Below are 22,044 nucleotides of genomic sequence, written 5' to 3' on the forward strand. Positions count from 1 at the left end.
ATCTGCCTGTCTCTGCTTGTTAGTACTGGAGTTATAGGCACAGGCAGTCATGTTTGACTTTTTAATGTGGGTGTTGGGGATTTAAACTCAAGTCCTCCTTTGAGCAGAGCAGGTGCTCTTGCCCTCGGAACCATTCCACAGCCCTTCTTTGGAGAATCTTAGTTCCTCTCAGAAAGGCTACAGAGGTAGTGGTAGTGGAGGAGCGGTGGTGTGTTGGGCGTGGTCATGGCTGATAGCAGCTTCTCTTCAGGCTTGGAGAAGTGTAAGGAAACATGAGGGAACCATTACATCACCTCAACCTGTGGCATCCAGGTAGAGGAAATCTTGGTGCTGCCAGCAGGGCTCTGACAGCCTGTGTGGTAGTGCCCACCCAGCGTCCAGGAGCCTACAGCATAGACTCACTTCCGCTCTTAGCTTTGTAATCTGGGGAGGTCGTCTTGTAACAAGTCTGGCAGAAACCAAGATATTCTAAAGAGATACTTGTGTTTCTTAACCTGACCATCGGACTATTGAAACAGTGGACCCCAAAGAAATGGGAACCTCCCCAGGCATCTCATGCTGGGAGAAGGAAAGGCCAACAGCCAGGGAGGAAACCTGTCTTCCGGAAGAGACAGTTTGTCAGACCACCTTACAGGGTGAAGCCCAGACAATGAGGAGTCAATGGCGGCCTTGACTGCACCTTGGCTAGGACACTTTCAGTGTGCATATCCTTGGCCCTCTACCTAAGCTTTGATCTCATTCTAGGACCTTTGTGAAGTTTGCTGGATCTAGTTGACCTTCTCCTCAATACGGCCACACTGAGTAAATCTCCTTTTTTGCTTTCTACTATTCATCTGGTCACTGAGGACTGATAGCAAGTGCAGACTCAGAACACAGGCTGTGGCCCCCAGGTCTGATAACAATCTGATTTCAATTATCTGTGCTCAGGAACACCTGTGGCCTCGCTTGTTTCAGGGCTAGTCAGAGTGACCAGGAACCTGCCCTACCCTGCACCTCAGGGGCAGGGATGGATGAGGAAGGCTGGTAGGTTCTGCTCCTTGGTCACCAGAGAGAATTAACTACCTTTTCCAGATGTACTCAAGGCTGCACCATAGTGTTTTGTTTACTCGGGCCATCTGGGATCTTTAAAGAACCTCAAGGCAGTTAGTTAGTGGACGGGGCCTGGATACCAGTTCCCAAATGCCAAGAGCAGCAACAATCTGGTACCCCCTTTCTCTATGGTGCACATATGTCCCGCCCAGGCTCTGGCTCCTCTCCTGGCTGTTCCCTCTCCAGAGACCCCCTGAAGGACAGCATTAGTGTTTAGGTGTGGGAGGAGGTACCAGGGGGACACAGTACAGCACACTGTTTAGCTAAAAGCCTATCTTGCCTACGCACTACATTTCGGCTACTGTCCCCGACGCCTCCCACTCCTGCTGGATGCTTTTTACCATTTTTTCCTGTTGCCTCTGAAGCCTGGTCTTATTTTCCCCATGTTTGAGCCTGAAGAAGTGTTGATGACGAAGGGTGTAGGAGAGGCTCCGTGTGCACAGGAGCTCACCGTGTTTACTGATCAATCCAGGCTACCCGACCGGCAAATCTGGGTCTCTCAGACATACTCGCTCACTGCAGAGGGGATGTTCCATGTGGGAACCGTACTCCCAAGCCCTGCAGCCTGTGGGCACGTCAGTGTGTGCATGGCTAACATATGCCTGGGCAGCCTGGCAGCAACACTGGCCCAGGAGGCTGAATTCAACCATATGTACTGGAACATGGCTGCAATATGCTTTCTCAGCAGCTCTGTGGAAGCAGCTTCAACCCTTCTCATATTAGAGGCTCAGGCTAGCTGGCAGCTGCACACCGAGGGCTGTGTTTTGCAAAGATATGTATGTGCGCTTATTGAAGTGAGATCCACACTCACACGGTTAGCCTTTTAAAGTGCACACTTCGGTGGCCTTGGGTACATTAACAGCATTGTGAAGCCACCATCTTTCTCTGATTTTAAGATTTTTGTCACTTCAGAGAACACACTGTACCCAACTAGCAGTCCCTCCCATTTCTCTCCCCCTCTTATTTCTTAGCAACCACTAATCTGTTTTGTTTCTATGAATTTGCCTATTCTGAATATTTTGGCTATAAGAAGCGCACAGTGTCTGGCTTCGTTCACTTAGGGTGTTTGCTGTCTTCAAGGTTCAACCAGGTCACAGGGTCTACCTTTCACCTTTCCACTTGTTTGCTTGTTTATTGAGACAAGGTCTCCCTCTGTAGCCTAGGCTAGCCTTAAACTCAGATTCTCCTGCCTCGGCTTCCTAAGTGTTGGGATTACAGATACAGATCTTGACAGGCTATTTCTTTTCTTTTTAATTAAAAAACTTTATCTTTTTAAAGTGTGTGTACATATGTGTCAGACACACACATATGTACACACACAGAGAATGAATGATGAAGAATGGATGAATGAATGAATGAATGAATGAATACAGGTGCCCAGCAAGGTTGTGAGCCACCTGATGTGGGTGCTTTGAACCAAACTTGTCTTATCTGAAAGCAAACAACAGCTTACCTGCTAGGCCATCTCTCCAGCCCCTTCCTTTCTGTTTGTGGTTGAATAATATTCTACTGTGCTTGTTACATATATATGATATATATATATATACATACATATGATATATCCTATGACATCTGCTCGTTCATTCTGGTTGCTTCCACCCTTTGGCTCTTCTGAGTTGTGTGTTATAAATGTGAGTTTGTTTCGGTCTCTGTTTCCAATTCTCTGCGGTATATTTACGCTTGGAGTGGAATGGCTGGGTCATTGGTAATTCTGTTAACTCTGTGGGGACTCCATCCTTCCTTCAGTCCTCAGAGTGTGGGACAGACCTGTTCCGTAAGTTAACAGTTGTTATCTTCAGAAGCAGAGGCAGGCTTAGCATGTACAGTGATAACATTAAGAATATTCCGGATGACCAATCAGAATGAGGGCTTCCAATTTATACTAATTGAACCAGAACCAAATGGTGGAGCGGACTTCCAACTCCTGGTCCATGCAGCCAGTCTTCTTGGCACTGAGTCCTCAGCTTCCCCTAGTCAGATGCCCCCGAGACTCCTGGAGAGAAGCCGAGATGCACCTTCCACTCAACCTTCTGCACAGTCCATCAACCCATTAGAACCTTCAGATTGCCCAGATTGCAGGTCCAGAGACTAATTACAATTTATGTGGGTTATCTTTCTCTCTCTTCTTCTTCTTTTTTTTTTTCCGGAGCTGGGGATCGAACCCAGGGCCTTGCGCTTCCTAGGCAAGCGCTCTACCACTGAGCTAAATCCCCAACCCCCTTTCTCTCTCTTCTTAGCCATTCTTTTTCTACCTCTGTGTTTGATCTAACATCCTCGAGATTATCAGGTGGAATCCCTTTAAGTTTTGCACACTGCTATCAACAACCGGCTCTAACTGTAAGGGTGTCATTGGACAGCAGCTGAGGCCGATGGCAGAGGTTTCCCCTGCTTTGCTGTAACCTGCCTATCAGATGCTGTCACCAATGTATTAGAAAAGGGTCTTGGTTTATGTCTTGGTTGACTCTCTAGAAAAACTTCATGAAATTGGTAACTCACTGGAAGGTGAAATTTGAGGTAAACTAAGCACAATTGTGCTCTGGGGCTATGGTCACTTGTATTTGGCTCCAGAACAAACTCTCCCTCTGACGTGAGATTTTTAACTTTTCTTCAACAGATCTAATCCATGTGACTCAAGGAAAGAGAGAGGATACCTGAGGAGAGAGCCTTTCACCCGATCTTCCTCTGGTCACTTGCCTTTCTCTAGGGGCTTCACTGGTGTAGCCTGGACACCAGACAGAGCATCAATCACTGACTGCAGTTAACAGCCGGCTAAGCAGACCCCAGAGGCTCTGCCATCAGCAGCTCCGTCTCCTTCCTTGGGTCCCATTTGCAGACGCTGCTGCTTGGAGCCTTCCCTTTGAACAGCTGGTGTGTGTGTCTGTGTGTGTGTGTCTGTGTGTATGTGTCTGTGTGTGTGTGTCTGTGTGTGTGTGTGTGTGTGTGTGTGTGTGTGTCTGTGTGTGTGTGTGTGTGTGTGTGTGTGTGTGTGTGTGTGTGTCTGTGTGTCTGTGTCTGTGTGTGTGTGTCTGTGTGTGTCTGTGTGTGTGTGTGTGTGTGTGTCTGTGTGTGTGTGTCTGTGTGTGTGTGTCTGTGTGTGTGTGTCTGTGTGTGTGTGTCTGTGTGTGTGTGTGTGTGTGTGTGTCTGTGTGTGTGTGTGTGTGTGTGTGTGTCTGTGTGTGTGTGTCTCTGTGTGTGTGTGTCTGTGTGTGTCTGTGTGTGTGTGTGTGTGCTGGGGCAGGGGGGATCCAGAGAGGCTGGCCTCTTCAGGAAGACCTGACAGCTTCTCTCTTCTCATCTGGGAGCCTGAGTGGGTGTCTCACACCTGCACTCATGGTGTTACCCAGCCATCTCCTGAGGTGGAGGAAGGGAAGGGGCAACCCAAGCTCTGCCCTGGCTTCAGAGGGCAGGATCCGAGGCCCAGGGAGTTAAGTCACTCAATTTCCTGGCTGTGGCTCTCTGACAGCCCCATCCTCTTCCTCCTTCCTGCTCTATCTTTCCATAGGAAAAACAGGATCCCAGAAGCCTGAGGAGAGAAAGGTGGCCAACTCAGTGGGGGGAACTAAAAGCTTTGAAGTTTGCTCCTGCCTCTGGGGAAGACGGGGTGGAATTTCTAATCTTGGAGCGAATCTAGCTAAGTCAGCCAGGAAAGAGGAGCCATCCTGACAGGAAGGAGGAGGAAGGTGCAGTGGACGACAGGCTGTCCGAGGCAGCGTGTGGTTTGTGGCTTTAACCATCACCACAGCATCCGCACCTGTCCTCCCACCCCACCCCACCCCCACTCCCTGCTTCTTGTTAAAATCCTCTCGTTTGACAGCTTCAAACAAGCGGCAGCCACCCCTGCCTGGATTTTATGCTTCGTTTTTCTCCAAAGAAAAGCCCTGGGGAGAGTTCAGGGTCAACCCAAGTCTGAGACACCCCTTATCCGCCACCTCCAGCACCCACACAGGCTTTGGCCCTTTTGTGCCACCTCCTCCTGTTCCTAAAGCCACATGAGTCGGAATGGGGTCTGGTGAAAGTATGCTGTTATACCTCCCAATCAAACACTTAAAGATAGCGACCTCGTTGAAGGAGCAGATGGGAGCTGGACATGGTGGTGCACATCGGCAGTCAGAGCATGCAGGAGGCAGGGGCAGAGGCTAACAGGTTCAAGGCCAGGCTGAGACCTACATCCAATACCTGTGTCAAAATAAGTAAGTAGACTGCTTAGGTTCTGTCTCTCCTCTTCTGCGTATCTGTCACGTGATCTCGGGATAGTTGACCCCCGGTTACCAATTTTTACATCTTTCTAAAGTGGCGTCAACAAGACCATCAGGGTTGTTGTGAGCACAGAGGAAAAACTTGGATTTTGTCTTTGCCTTGTAAAGGGTAAAGCAGGGTTCACATGGAAACTATTGCTTTCCAGCTGAGGGAAGGTCAACGGCTGAGCTCCGGCTTGGGAGAGGTGGTGGAAGTTGCCTAAGGCTTCCCAAACACATGAATATAAACAGAGAAACTAAACAACAGGGATCTGGTTTATTCAGGTCTAGAAGCCAGACGTCTGAAATCCGGTTACTGATAGGAAGGTTGGCTGGAAGGCTCCAGGGAGAATTTTGCCTTGCTTCCTCCTAGCTTGGAGAGGCTCCCAGCATTCTTTGGTATCTCTTGGCTTCAGTTTAACTTGATTCCATCTGAGAAGACCCAATTTCCAAGTCAACTCAAGGGCTTCTGTATCTCTTTGGGGGGGGGGACACAACTCAGAAATCACAGGCCCAGAGCTCCGTCTATTGTTTTATCATTGAGTAAACTGGTTCCTCAGCTGGGAGGAAAGTTAGGAAGTGTGAACACCCTCACTAGATTCCTAAGGTAAAGATTACCGTGAAGTTGTTGCCCTCCTTATTTCTCAGACAGGGAAACTGAGGCTGGGAAAGGACATTCAGGTGACACAATGACATGCTAGTGTGAATGGTTTCTTGGAGTACGAGAGGTAAACAGTGTTCAGTGGTACGTCCTGAGTCTCAAATTCAACACAATCCATAAGGTACCTCAGGGACCAGGTTAAACCCCTGGCCCCCCAAGAGAACTGAAGAAGGAAAGATCAACTGTAGTTGAAAGTAGAAGCCAAGGACTTTTTAATCCCAGCTCTTGGGAGGTAGAGGCAGGCAGATCTCTGTGAGTTCGAGACCGGCCCTGTCTCCAAGACATCCAGAGATGTATAGTGAGAACCTATCTCAAACCAACCAACCAACCAACCGACCAACCAACCAACCAACCAACCAACCAACCAACCAACCAACCAACCAACCAACCAACCAACCAACCAACCAACCAACCAACCAACCAACCAACCAACCAACCAACCAACCAACCATCCAACCAACCAACCAACCAACCAACCAACCAACCAACCAACCAACCAACCAACCGACCAACCGACCAACCAACCAACCAACCAACCAACCAACCAACCAACCAACCAACCAACCAACCAACCAACCAACGAACCAACCAACCAACCAATGAACCAACCAACCAACCAATGAACCAACCAACCAACCAATGAACCAACCAACCAACCAACCATCCAACCAACTAACCAACCATCCAACCAACCAACCAAACAAACAAACAAACAACTAACCAACCAACCAACCAACCAACCAAAGAAAATAGAAGTCAAACCTTTCACTGTTCTTGGAGGTAACTAAGATGCTAAGTCTTTGAGGCAGGGAACAGGGCTACATCATTCTAACAGGCTTGCATCTAACAGATCTGATCAGATTCAAGTTCAAGTCTCTGCTTCACCACCGTATGGTATTCAGCCCTAACCCTCACGTGGTTAGGCTGGGCTGTGACTTAGGTTGTGATGTTAGTATTAAGGTCATTGTTGGACTCCCAGTGAGTGGCTGACCTGTCCACACTGTCCCCCTCTCACTGAGAGTTCCTCAGAGACGTGCATATGGTAAACAACACAGCCTGCTGCTCAGGGATGCACAGAAGTACTAACAGCACTTGAGGGGCAGAAAGGATCAGTTTCCCTATTCCCAGACCCTGAACTTATTTCTTTCTGGTAGACATCCCCTCTCCTTAACCTGCTACCCAGCTCCTCCACAGAGGCCTGGCTCCCCAGAAAGTGGTTCCTTTTCCCTAGTTCCTTTCCTGGGCCACAGCTGCAGCTGTCTGGCTCTGGTCATAGCTCCTTTTGCAGGGAAAGGAAAAATGTAGTGTGTTTGTTCATTAAACAGCCTTGAATAGAACCTTTCAGAAGGACCTTTACCAAGCTGTCGGGCAGCCAGCAGAAACGGCTGCCAGCTATGTCACCCGCCTTGGAGAAGTTTTCTCTTCCAGCCTTTTCCTCCGAGTAGACCGGTGGCCTTCAGGAGACTGAAGAGTCCCTATATGTGTGTTTTATACTAGTTGACTAGGCTGAATGGGTCCCAAAGGTCATAGTTGGGATTTGAATCCTAGCGAAGTCTGAATCAAGTCACCAACTTGACTCAGAACCATGTGGTTCGCAAGTAGGAGCAAGTCAGAGTCACCTGAATATGCTGACAATGGGAAATGTTGAGCCCCATCTCCAGCCTCTGCCTCTGTGAGTCTGGGGAGAAGAGGGGTAGCTTGTATTTTTGCCTCCTCCTCTTCATCTTCCTCTCCCTCTTTATGTGTGTGTACATATGTGTGTCAAAGTGTGTGTGCCTAGGGTGTCATTTCACAGGTTGTCATGCTTAGGGATTCACTGATGTGAAAGGACAACACAACCAAAATTGGGGTTGGCTTACAGTTTCAGAGGTTCAGTCCATTATCATCATGGTGGGAAGCAAGGCACCCTGCAGGCAGCCATGGTGCTGGAGTTCTACAAGGCAGCAGGAGACTCTAATTTCACACTGAGTGGAGCTTCAGCATGGGAGACCTCAAAGTTAGCCTATGTAGTGACACCCTTCTTACAACAAGGCCACACCTACTCCAAAGTATGCCACGCCCACTCCAATAAGGCCACACCTCCCAATGGCCAAGCATGAATCTATTGGGACCAATTCTATTCAAATCACCAGATGTATTCTGTCCATTTTTTTTCTTTTCTGTTTTGAAAGGGCATTTCTCTGGTTCGGTAGCTTAGTCTGACTGGCCAGCGAGTCCTACATATCTACCTCCTTGTACTTGGGAGACTGGTGGTTAATGCCAATCTTGAAGAGGGCACCAGCCTAGAAACTGGATACCACAATTGGTTTCAGTGACAATGAAAATATTGATATTTTGAGAACCACATCACCATAGTACACCGGACAGCTAGCTACGTATTTACTATACTGTCCTATCTTGCCATCTGGTTGGTTGCTCAAAGTAGGCAGTGATGACCTCTATATAGAAAGCTATTATGGTGGGTTTTCTCAGCATTGACAGCAGGGGTACATGTGGCCCTAGAGAAGTGGATGCTGGTGGTAGGGTACCAGGCTGGTCTGGAATTCTGTAGGATTAACATCTAAGGCTTCCTCAAGTCTGAGAGATACAGTGATGGATGACCAATCTGACTAGGGAGACCATTCAGATTGGTGTAAGTTGGGTACTCAGTATTGAGGCTTCCACAACAGACACCACTGATAGACTTGGCATCCCCAGGAAGGCATAATCAGGGTATTCCATGGTGGGGCGGATGGTGAGGGTCATACAAGAGAGCTCAACTGAATCTGGAAACCAACGGTCTAGGAACAGAGACATCCTGCTTGTCAACTACAGAGATGTTTGTCAGAGGATTGTGAACACAGAGCCTGTTCTCTCACCGAAGCTGTGGAAACCAAGAAGCCCTGAAGACCTGTGTGTTGCTCAGAAGCTTGTGAATTCTAAGATGACATTAGTGATTTCCTTGCCCATGGTGTAGTCTCAGAGGGTGTAGTCATTGGCAGCATTTCCCTTGCCTGCCATGAGCTTCTCTGGGTAGACAAACTGACAGTAGCCACCAGTGCAAGCTTCATCAATGACTGTAGGCTCCAGGTTTAAAACATTGTCCAAGAACACACTAGCACTTGTCTGCCTGCAGAAGGTACTATCAGGCTAGCTGCCATGTTCCAGGAAGTCTAGTTCCCAGCAGGCATTGCCAATCAGGTCGCCTAGCCAATAGGGATGGAGATACACTCACACATGGTGGCTCCAGGCTAGAAGAGGAAGGTAACATCATCCAGTGGGACACCTAGGGGGTCCCAGTTACTGAATCAGTGAAATACAGTTGAGTGCTCTGGGGGGCCACGCCTTGTATGAGCATTGGTCCGAGGACTCCTAAGTATGGACCCTCAAGACTCATCCACAAGATTCCCAGTCAGGATAGGGTGGTGCTCATGAATCTTTCCACCATTGTGGTTAATTCCTGGTGCCTTGAGTCTACACTGTTAGCTTGGTATAACCCACAGGCACATCGGAGGGTACCTGGGATGAAGGCCATGAGCCTGTATAGGACAAGGGCAGAATCCAATAGATGTCCTTCTCTGGGTTTGCCTTATTTTTGTGGTCTTGGGGAACCTGATGGGTATGTCAGGGCGATGCTTTCTCCTTAGCCCTGAGTACCTGTGTGTTTGGCGGTAGGCAGCATGAAGAAGTTCGTCACTAGCTGGAAGCTGGGGCTGCCCTTACATGGGACAGGGAAAAAAAACCTCTCAGTCATTTGCTTATACTATTGGGTGATGAGTCAGTTGTAGCTCGTGGGCTTGGTCACAGCATGGGACTTTGTGTGGCCTGATTGTGGGATGTCTCCCACTTTCCATAAAGGGCCAGAGTTAGGATGGAGAAGAGGCTGTGATAAAGAATTCTTTGCTCCGTAAAAATCCCTCTCTCCTTCAAATAGGTAGAATCAAATGCCCCTTTGAGGCTGAACAGGAATTGGAATCCTAATTAGCATCCCTAAACCCTTTGTCCTATTAGGTAGGGTGCACTTTTAAAAAGCGGATTGTCCCTTAATGAGAACGGTCAACAGCGACAGTCTCTGCGGAGTGCAGACCGCACTGAGGTGTGTAGGCCCTGAGGGGATTTATAGGGCAGGAAAGACTTGGGGGATCACGGGGGACAGAAGATTCCATATGCAGGCCTGCTCTTCTGCAGTCTCTAAGACTTAGAGCCTAATGGTAAATTCAAGGAAGTTGGTATGTGTTGGCACCAAGAATGGCTTTACAGTCAGGAACCGGCTTTATGGTGGCAGATCACAGATCGCCTCCAAATCCAGCGATGGCAGTGATGGCAGTGATGTCACCCATAGGTGACAGGGACCTGTGCATCTGTTACTATGACAACTGCCAAACATTCCCAGAGTCCCAGAGTCCACCTGGCTCACTTCCCACCTCAATTCCCACCTCTACCTTCGAGCCGTTACGTCACAGACTAAATAAAAGGCAAGCCCTTCCTGACCTTTGCCCCTCTTTTCTCCCTTCGTCTTAGTCGCCCCCTTTTGCCCCGTCCCCCACAATAAACCTCTCTCACGTGGATCTGTACTGGCCTGATGTAGTCTGTCTGGACCCGAGTCAGTATGTTTATCTCCTCCTCACGAGTTTCCCAAACCCCAAGAGCTCTCAGGTGTCGTCTGTGAAGTCAACTCTCCTGTTCAGGGCTTCTCAGCACACCTGACTGAGGTTTTTGTGTTACTGGCCCAGACGCTGAGGACAGATTCAAAAAAGGAGCATGAAGTAGCCTCTAGAAGCAGCCAGAGGATTGCATCGAGCTGATCTGAACATTCTTCAAGGTTTTCTGAGAGCTAGGGTGACTGACCGGCCAAGAAGCCCTCGGCCTGGCTGTTTTAGTTCTGAGTCCTGGGAAATGCTCAGGGTGGTAAGAAGAGGGATGACTTGGATGGCCCATTAGTTCCCTTTCCAGAGGTCACCCAGTGCTGCTGCTTGGGAATTTTGAGTGGTGCAGAACTAACTGTTTCATAGCTGGCAAAAGGGGTGATGTAGAAAGGGGACAGAGTACCTGAGAGGGGGCCATGATAAAACTTTACAGATAATAAAGAGCTAGACCATCTGACAGCCAAGCGCTGAGTGAGTAATTTGTAACAGGGAGAAATGAGCCTGCCCAGGCATGGTGGATGCATGCTGTCTTAGCTGGGGTTTCTTTCTTTCTTTTTCTTTTTTTTTTTTTTATTAACTTGAGTATTTCTTATATACATTTCCAGTGTTATTCCCTTTCCCGGTTTCCGGGCAAACTTCCCCCTCCCCCCTCCCCTTCCTTATGGGTGTTCCCCTCCCCATCGTCCCCCCCTTGCCGCCCTCCCCCCAACAATCTAGTTCACTGGGGGTTCAGTCTTAGCAGGACCCAGGGCTTCCCCTTCCACTGGTGCTCTTACCTGGATATTCATTGCTACCTATGAGGTCAGAGTCCAGGGTCAGTCCATGTATAGTCTTTAGGTAGTGGCTTAGTCCCTGGAAGCTCTGGTTGCTTGGCATTGTTGTACATATGGGGTCTCGAGCCCTTCAAGCTCTTCCAGTTCTTTCTCTGATTCCTTCAACGGGGGTCCTATTCTCAATTCAGTGGTTTGCTGCTGGCATACGCCTCTGTGTTTGCTGTATTCTGGCTGTGTCTCTCGGGAGAGATCTACATCCGGCTCCTGTCGGCCTGCACTTCTTTGCTTCATCCATCTTGTCTAATTGGGTGGCTGTATATGTATGGGCCACATGTGGGGCAGGCTCTGAATGGGTGTTCCTTCAGTCTCTGTTTTAATCTTTGCCTCTATTCCCTGCCAAGGGTATTCTTGTTCCCCTTTTAAAGAAGGAGTGAAGCATTCACATTTTGATCATCCGTCTTGAGTTTCATTTGTTCTAGGCATCTAGGGTAATTCAAGCATTTGGGCTAATAGCCACTTATCAATGAGTTAGCTGGGGTTTCTAATGTGATAAAACGTCACCATCACAGTGGCTTATACAGGAAGCATTTAACTGCAGGTCGCTTACACTGCCATCATGACAGGTCACATGGTGGTGGGCAGGCAGGCGGGGTACTGGAGCAGTAGCTGAGACTCGCATCCGATAAACAAGTTTCAGGCAGAAAGTCAGAAGACTGGGCCAACCCCCAGTGATACACCTCATCCAACAAGACATACACATATACATACACATGCATATACACATATACATGTTTACACATATATACATATACACATACACACACATTAATAATAGAGTCCCACAGCTCTGAGCTTGAGCAGGAGCAAGACCATGACACAGTACTGTCCTGTGACTCCTACTGAAATGGGACCCAGGCCAGGCTGCCTACCAGAACGAGGTCAGAGAGAGATCCTTGGGGCTCCTGAGGCCTATTGGTACGGCTCACCTTTCCACCCTAGCATTGCTTATCCAGGCTCTACTGAGAAACCAGCTAGGCCTGGATAAGTCGTTTGGGAAGTGTTTGCAGCCAGAAGAAAAAGTCAATAGCCAGGATCTGGGAGAGCCATTAACTTTTCCACCCTCTGTCCCAGCACTGGCTTCCACAGGGGAAACTCATGGGCCACCTCTGCCCCTTTGACCTCGGTGCCTGGCTGGACCTCCTGACTCCACTGCTTCATCTCAGGCATCAGAAGGCTGCTGTGTAACAATTCAGTCAAAGCTCAACACCCTACCCACCGTGTCTAGTCTCGGGCTCTCACGAAACCCCAAGTTTATGAGCAGAGCTTGTGCAGATTCCTGTCTGAGAACAGAAGGGGTCGCGATGGGTTCACAATTAATTCCCTGGAGCAGAGGCCAGAAGAATGTAAGGCCCAAACAGATCTTGTGTAACTAACGGAGGATCTGCCTCAGGGTTTCCCCATCTGTAGTAGAGCTGACAAGGAGGAGAAGGCAGTCCCTTCCACCCTCCCATCCACTCAAACAGCAAGACTGTGCAAAGCAGCCACAGGCTGGGTGGTGTCAAGGGCAGACATACTGGCCCCTAGGAATCCTTCCTTTCTTAGATTGCTGAATCCCTGAGAAACCTCATGTTCTTCCCCAGGGTCCCACAGTGCTGACTCACCCCTTCCTACTTCTATAAGTAGCAATTATCTCTATGGAGAGAGGAAAAGAAGCTCATTCGTGTAAAGTCCACAGAAGCTGCGTCTACATGCACGGTGAGAGCCAGCTGCCACCACTGCTGCCGTCGGGCCCCAACACTGTAGAGTTCTGGTATGTTGGTCTGTGTGGAGCAGCCCTCCTCTAAGATCCTCAAGAATCCAGCTTCAGCATCAGTTCTTTTAAAAACCTGTGTATTCGGATCACCTGTGGCACCCTCCTCTTCAGACTGGGATTAGCAGCTTCGTGTCCACTCTCAGCAACTTTGAATGTGTAAGAGGCATTTCTGGTGAACCCAAGGCCTGAGACATTGTATGGAGCCAGGCCATTTATTTCGCCTTTGGGCTTAGGAACATAGCTTTTACCCTGTTGCCTCCTCTCTCAGGATTAGCCCAAGAGCCCTGCTCCCTTACAGAAGCACCGCTGAGAGATCTGCATGCATTTGCATAGAGTTGAGCATCAGGAAGGAATGTAGGCCATTTACAGTAGAAGGGTATTACTTCCTAAGATCTCCCAATGGTGCAGTGACCAGTGGCGTGGCCTAAACTCACAAACATGACTTTGACTGCCTAATCTCAGTTTCCTGCCCTAGTCAGAGTGGAATTCAGGGTGGCACTGGGGAATTCTGCTACTCCTGCTCACTCCAGCAGGCCAACTCCTACATCACGGCTGCTCATGGCCATCAACGCCACCTTGCCATGCTGCCTAGATCACATCACAAGGCTGCTTTTTGTTTTCTACCCCGCTTAAGCATTCATAGGGTACTGCTCTGTAGGTCATTTCCTGCCCCGTCACCAGGGGTCAGGGGAACTGAGGAAAAGGGAGAGGAAGCAGCATCAGAGGTAGTGGGAGGAGGTGATATACAGTGACATTCCTTTCGACTGATAGCAGCGGCCACATTTAGTGACTCCTCTTGTTGCTGTAATAGCTATCATTAATTATATTAACAATATAACAACCATATTAATAATGTATACATTACACATGACTATATATTATTTACATAACATATTCTGTATGTTATGTTAAGGTTACAGACCAATATAACATATTATATAATTACATGTTATTAATATGACAATTATATTAACAGTAATACTGATACAAACAACTTAAGGGAAGAACAATTTACTTGGCTTGGTGCATTTGGAAACTTTAATCTGTTATGGTGAGGATAGTATAGTAGAGAAAGAGACTCCTATGGTGGTGGCCAGGAAGCAGAGAGAGAATTCTGTGATCTGCTTTCTCCTTTCCCTGCACTGATTCCATCTGGGTCCCCAGCCTATGGAACGATGCCCCTGGAATTCAGGGCCACTCTGTTTCGTAATCGTCTCTGGAAACCCTCTCACAGATCAGTCTAGAGATGTCGCTTTATTAATCTCCTAGTCGCTTCTCAACCCAACCAAGTTGACTATGGGTTAACCATTACAGCCACTGAAGTCACACAATCACTGAAAAGTCAACCCAGATAATGCCATAGAGAGGTGTGGCCCAAAGCAGGGCTACGGCTGCCACACCCACTCTATCAGTTCTGGCATCAGAGGCCCACCGAGGCCTCAGAAAACGTCTTGAGAGATTGCCAGAGGGAGCTGCTACCACACGTGGAAGCGACACCTGTGATCATCCCGGTCCAGAAAAGTGAGCACAGCAGCCAAGCCTCACAGAAGAACCAGGCTGGAAGTGGCCGCTGCACATGCTGCAGGAAGGGACTGAGTGGCTCGGGACTTGGAGAAGACGCTTCCTGTCAGGGGCCTTCTTGTGGCTACCTCATGGTCACGGGATTAGGATCCAGCCAACTGGGCTATGGGATGCAAAGAAGCATTTCCAGTCCCAGCCCCTAAAGGGCCCCGCCCACCGTTGTCCTTGGAGATTGCCCCTCCTACTCTGAGAGCCAGGGAATGAAGATGGCGGAGCTACAGACTAGAAAGAGGCTGGATTCCAGCCACTACTTGGAAGATAGCTTCTTGCCAGTTAAGAAAACCTGTTTTGAACTTTGTATGAATGAGAAATAAATATCTCTCATATTTGAGCGGAGCCCCACATATTTTTAGATTTCTTCATTATAGCAGTTGCTTACAACCTAACTGAGTCAAGGAGTACCCAGGGCCTTTCGGAATCTAACCCTGAGAGACTCTGACTAAGGGCAAAGGAGAGAGCAGAGCAAAGCCTGAGGCCCTAGAAGGGAAATTTTCTTCCTCATAATTTATTCTTTGACAATTATACATGCCTACAATGTATCCTGAGCACAACAACTTCCCTCAATTCCTTATTCCTTTATTGTGTCACCTCCCAGCTTCATGTGATCTCCTAGCCTGACCTTGTGCAGTTAAACCCACAGTGGTGGTGAGTCCTTGAGAGCAATGGCCGTGTCATGTCCAGAGCACAGAGCTTTATAGCCTTCCTCTCTGTCCTCTAGCTTCTGTTCATCCTCTCTTCCGTGATGTTCCTAGAGTCTGGAGTGTGAGGGTGGAAAAACTTTTTCTTGTCTGGGGTCCAGAAAAAAAAAAAGAGGACCCAGAATTTTTAGACTAGGGGCAGAGCAGACAGTTGGGCTTCCCAGCATGAGGTAAGGGAAGGGTGAGGGAAACCCTGGGGAGCTAAGATATGATTCTGGGGACCAAGCTGACCTATGGGCTTCTCAGGCCTCCTGAGTACTACAGTCCTGATTTCCCCCGTTGCAAACTCTCTGCTTGCTACCGTTGTTTTCTTGCTGCTTCCCCCATTTTCTGCCTAGAGGAAGACCTCGACACCTCTGTGGAAAAGAGATCCAAGGGCTTTCCTGAAATACCAGTTCCAGGGAGGGGACAGAGGTGGGTTCAAATGCTAGCTGGCTGGAGGCGGCTGCTTTCATATTTGTAACAATAAATGTTAAACAAATCAGTCATCTTCCAGGGCGGCTTCTCTGGGGAGGTTTTGTGATCAAAGCCAGGTGCCTTAGCTGAGGGTCTGAGGGTTCTGTGCATGTCAAGGGAGAGTTAAAAGCCAGCACACAGCGATCCAAAGGGAAATGGAGCCAAGTGAACTACAAAGCCATTTGTGACCTTGAGAAAAAAACGGAAGTGAAAAGCAAGCTAGCCTGCAGGCTGGAGGGGACCAGGAGTTTATCAGCATTGTGTTTGCAAGCTTACAAGCTCTGGTGACATGACATTTAAAGGTACAGAGCCCACTGAGCGATGGCCTCCGAGGCAGCATGGATGTTTCTAGAACAGGTCCCAGGGTCTCCGTGGAATGTTCTGTGCTGGCTCCCAAGGGAGCCACGTGATCTCAATCAAGCTTCTCGTTATTGCTGTGTTTCCTCACACTCTAGATAGCGGCTGGGTCACTAGCAAACACTTTCTAATGCGACAACTTCAAACGTACGTTCTAACACAACATTAAAAGTACAAGTAACTAGGTATTCTGTGTATTCTACACCAGCCTCTAGTTACAGAGCTCACTCAGGCTGTGTGGGGCCGAGCTCACGTCCGCAGTCACTGATACTCAGTCACTATCTCTGTCTCTGGCTGGCCTGGTGTCTGCTTCTCTGTGTCTTCTGACCTTCTCTTCCCTGTTGGCTTCTGTTCCTGCCATTTCTACCTGAACACCCACTCTGTAACTATGACCTTCTTCCAGCAGCTTCCCCTCGGGTACTGAGAGCAGTGATAAATGCATCCAGTGAGTCTGCAGAGCCAAGGCTGTGAACTGGCTAGTGCTGAGCCATTTTTGTCCCATCACAGGGTCCCCAGGAAATAGGACACAGAGACAGAGGGCATCAGGCAGGGCAAGCTTTTACTTACGAGGCATTTCTCACCTCATGGCTGACAACAGCGACACACGGGGAGCCCTGCAGTTTTTCTCTGTGCGAGTCAGTTTCTCTTTGGATAGAATGCTAACTCCAAATGTGTGAGGGCAGGTGGTGCCAACATTTTATTCATTTTTTTATTTACTCTTTATCCAGCTATTTATATTCGTGGTTCTAGACAGAGAACCCAAGGCCTTATGCATGCTGTAGCACTGAGTCACATGGCCAACCTCAGCCTTGGGTTTTGATGGGGTGACTTCACATATATTAACGAGTGACACTCTTGCTAATTGGAAGCTGTCAATGGCCACTCACTCCCTGTATTCTGTATATGTGTGCAGCAAAAAAATGAAAATTCTCTGAAGTAACAAAGGAGACCTGGGGCTATGCTGAAAGGGCTTGGATAGCCTTGTGGTTAGCATCAAGGAGCTCCAGTCAGATCACTTTGGTGCGACTCCTGGACCCATCATTTACTAACTGTGTAACCTTGGGCAAATGTCTCTATCTCTGTGTCTCATTTTCCTCATGTGCAAAAAAAGAATAATTGTTCTTACACAGTTGTTCAGTGAGTGGATACAGGACACTCTTACCCAAGCACCCACAATAACTGTGAAATACACATACATTATTGTGGTCTTAATACTTCTAGAGGTCACCTTGCTGACGATATGCCTCTCAAGGTCCTAATTCCAAATCTCCCTGGAGCTGAGTCTCCTGTCAGGCTCACCCGAGGGAGACTTCACGCACAGTTCAAAGAGCCTCTATCTTAGCTGTGGGAAGTAGACATTTCCCTCGGTTCTCATTGCATCTGCAGAACAAGAACTTTAGGGGAAGAGTATGGGCCAAGTGCAGCCACAGGTCTCCCCACTGAGTATGGGAAGAAGGTCAAGGTGTTGCAGAGGCAGAGGCGGCAGCTGGAGAGGAGCAAGGGAAGCGGCGAGTGTGCGCTGTTCTGGTTCCCTCTGCCTCAGACCATTATGGAATCCCACCATTGCATGGCAGTCAGCTGCCCTTGGCATAATGAAAACACGCAAATCTCCATTACTTCTCTGATACACATAGGATGGGCAGAACCTAGTGAATCTCAACAAAGAGATACATTTGGAGGTGTGTATTTTTGTTTTGTTGTTTTTTAATTCTTTCTTCAAAGCCTTTCATGCCCGCTAATTTTAGAGGATGATGTCATTCTCTAAAAGTTCCACCAGGCTTGCACATGACCACATCTACATATCAAGGCCCAGTCAGCAGGACTCACACAGCTACACACAGCCAAGCACACCTGCATTCCTGAAATGGCACACACACAAACACATACGCGCAGGCGCATGGCTCACACGTATCTGAGTTCACATTACAACGAATAGTGACCGGTATGAAAATGTATTTCTGCAGTGTTCCTACATGTTTATGCGTGCACAGTCGTGTGTGTGAACTTAACTCACTACCAGGTTTGGGGTAGGGAAGGGAATCATGGGTTTTCAGAGAGGGTCAAAAGTACAGCTGAGTTCCTCAGCTTCACCCTAGGTTCTGCATCTGGCTGTGGTGACTCGAGAATAAACCCAGGGCTTAGAAGGGGGCGTGTTCCTGGGGCCACTGGCTGCAGTCATTTAATTGACCACTGTCGCTCAAGTGAAATGACCAGCTTTGGTTGGGGGCTGTCCCAGCTCGGGGCAGAAGACCCTTGGGCACGGACCTTGGATGAGCACCTGGGGTGGGGGGAGGGACATACTGACTGCTGTGGGTTCAGAGAGGTGAGGGGTCCACCGTGAAGCAAGCGTCTAGGAGCTGTAAGTGTAGCTGGAGCCGAGATACAGCCAGGTGCTGCTCCTAACATCGAGGGATTGAGGACGGTGTGGACACAGTTGGGCCTGTGGCAGGGGAAGGGAGGGCAGGAAGTAGCAGAGTCTGGATCTATACACTTTCTCTTTATGCGAGCCAGACTCATAAGTTGCCTTTTCTCTCCCCCGGCTGGAATTCACTTCACAGCTGCCTTGTTTACTTACTCACCATCTGCGCTCCTCAGAACCAGTTTTGTTCCTGTCAAAAGAGAAGCCAGGCCAGGTTGGACAAATATTTCCTCAGCCGGCTCCTTAGCCTCTCTGTCTGAGGGAGACCATCCGGCCACAATGTCCTTTAAGCAAATGCACAGAAAATAGAAAACCCAGGGCAGGGAAGGGGCAGGTTCTGGAGGGTATGGTCATCTTAATAGAGCTCCCCCAGGCCCCTGGAGTCCAGCTATGCAGAGGTATTTATCACCCAGCTCCTAGACAATATGGGGTGGGTGCTGACTTCTATGACTTGTGTGGATCTGTCAAAGTGAAGTCCCTGGACCTCAGTGGGAAGGAGACCCTTGGTGACATGACACTCTGTTTCATGCCATGGCTGTTAGGCCCGTAACCTTAAGAGCCCAGGTACACAGAAAATAAATAACTAACAAGTGAGTGGGTTCTGAGCGGTCAGTGGCCTTGTTTTTAGTGTGAGGTAATGGTTATTTTATGTAATTTAATTTCAAATGATGTATGTCCTTAACAACCAGCTCACAAAGTTCTGGAAAATTTAACAGTCGGCGTCTGTGAGCCAGTATGGACTGACTCCAGAGCTCTGCAGCCACCGTCCCTCTTCGAGTTAGAGAATGAACATGTCCGTGTTAAATCGTTCACATTAGTCACCGAGGCCACGTCACCAAAGGAGGGCGCAGAGGGCTTCGCTTCTCTAAGATCTGCGTTGGGAGGGCAGAACAGACACCTGCTCAGGAGAGCAAAGCTAGAGAAACACAGTGTGGTTTTTGCCTCCCTTCACCACAACAGCTCGACCTGCAGGTCAGCCGTTCCGTTCCGTCAGGCAGCTCCTCATGCTAGTGCTTCAGTTCGCGGCATCAGAACAGCTGCTCAGCGCCCGCTTTATCCACTTAAGACCTCTCCTCCCAGGAAGGCCTTCTTAGCTATTTTAGCACACAAGGGCCTGTGTGACCTGGCTTCCTGTGACTTCCCAGACCTCATCAGAAGGAGTAAGTACTTCATGTCGCTCCAAACCTCTCACAGAAAACATTCTGACCAGAGAAAGAAACCGTTTTCCCCGACTGAGGCTGTACAACCATCCCTGGTCCCCGAGCATCCAAACACTTGAGAGGGCTGACAAAAGCACAGAGTCCAGAGAGCAGCAGTTTAGACTGAAGTCAGAAAGAGGACACAGGAACCAGGGTAGGGGGTCGCAGTGGCACAACTCCTGAGCCAAGATTTAGGGCTTGTTTTCTAGCCCCTCACTGTGCACTGAGTATGCCAGAATGGCATGAACGGAAGTGAAGAGGTTAGGGGTGAGGAAGGGGTTGAATATGCTAAAGTACTTGTTTATCCATTAGGGGTGTCTGCTGATAAACTGGACCCATTCCCACAGTTCTTCATTCTGTCAGGACCTCTGATATTCACAGCCTTCCTAACCCGGTGTGGACTCTATGGCCTGTCTGTAGTCAGCTTCTTGTTCTAATTCCCCTCCAACGTTTCACCCAAAAGCCCTAATAATAGACACAGATCTCTGTCCAGTCTACACCATTCCCCAACAAGTAGATGCGGCTATAGGACAGTCCGCTGCTCCCTAGATGTAAGATGATGCCCTCTATGGCGCTCAGAAGTGCCTGGAAATGCAGCCATATCCTCAGTCAGTTCACACACACATTCCTCCCAGCTCCCGGGTGAACAGCCCCGACTCTCATGGCAGCAGGTACCCTCTTTACCGTAGCTGGATGAGCCCACTGCCTCCTGTCCACTCCCGTCTCTGACTGAGTCTGTTCCCCTCACTACCGAGATGCCACTTATTTCTTTTGTCCCGGACCCAGACTCTACATTTCTTAGGATATTAAAATGTCCACTCAGAAGCTGCAATGGTGCTGGAGGGGTAGCGTCTCATGTGGGCCCCACCCCAGGCTGTGTCTCATCCTCCAGGGCTGTCTCTTGGCCAGGGAGGACAGGGAGGGCCTGTGAAAGGCAGGGAAGGCATTACTCAGACTGGGCTGTTACGGCAGCATTGAAATGTGGCCTCCCAGGCAGAGTTAAGGGCTGGCTTTCTCCCTCCATGAGGGCCTTGTACAGATTTCTTGGTGACACCCTCCTGGCTTCCAGGTGTCTGCTTTCTTCATGTAGACCCTTGTGGCCCACTCACCATGCCTTCTTTGGTCTGTACCACACGGATTCTGGTTGGGCGTATGGTCTCTCATGTGTCTGTTGGGAGCCATGTCTAAAACTAGGAACATGCCTGACAAGGTTGGTAATGGCCTGGGGCAAGGGCCTTGGGGAGCTGCAGTTCCAGATTCTGGGAACCTGACTTTCCCCACTTAAAGGGCTGTGGTTATCAGTCCCAAGGCCACTGAGCGGTGAGTCTGTGACACACTTGATATATCCCATGATATTTTTGTATTTGACTAGCTTCCTGTTGACATCGTCCAGTGGTATGGTAGTTTTCTCTTGATTCTATTCCATTTCCCCCCATGGGATCTGTATAAAAAATGCCATAGTTATTAATAAAGTTGCATTGCTTGGCATAAGTCACCCACCGGTTTACACAATAATCCCTGGTCCAGTTTTCCTGTCTTTTTGTTTTCTTATTCCAGTTCTCCCCCTCAGGTCACCGTGCCCAGTGTCAAATGGATTTTAAAATAGAAGACTTATTTCTGGGGCTGGAGCAATGGCTCAGCAGTTAAAAGCACTGGCTGCTCATTCAGAGGTCCCCGGTTCAATTCCCAGCAACCACATGGCAGCTTACAACCACCTGTAACTTCAGTTCCTGGGGGAATCTGACACCCCCACATCCACGCACATAAAATAAAATTAAGCTATTTCTTTAAAAGACTTATTTCTAATTACATGTATGTGGTCAAATAGAGGGACAGAAGAGGGTGTCAGATGCCCTGCCACTGGAGTTATAAGCAATTGTGAGCTGTCCCACATGGGTCCCCTGTGAGAGCAGCATCCACTCTTAACCGACTAGTCATCTTTCTAGCCTGTTAAATGGATTTGTTTGTTGAGGCCATCTTGGGCTATATGAGGTTCTAGGACTCTCGATTTCCCCCTCCATCCCATGTGCTGGGATCACAGGTGTGTGTGTGTGTGTGTGTGTGTGTGTGTGTGTGTGTGTGTGTGTGTGTGTGTGTGTGTGTGTTCCAGCACCCCTGTTTCTCTGTTGAACTTATGC

This window comes from Rattus rattus, chromosome 10 (assembly GCF_011064425.1).
Source record: "Rattus rattus isolate New Zealand chromosome 10, Rrattus_CSIRO_v1, whole genome shotgun sequence".
NCBI classification, from domain to species: domain Eukaryota; kingdom Metazoa; phylum Chordata; class Mammalia; order Rodentia; family Muridae; genus Rattus; species Rattus rattus.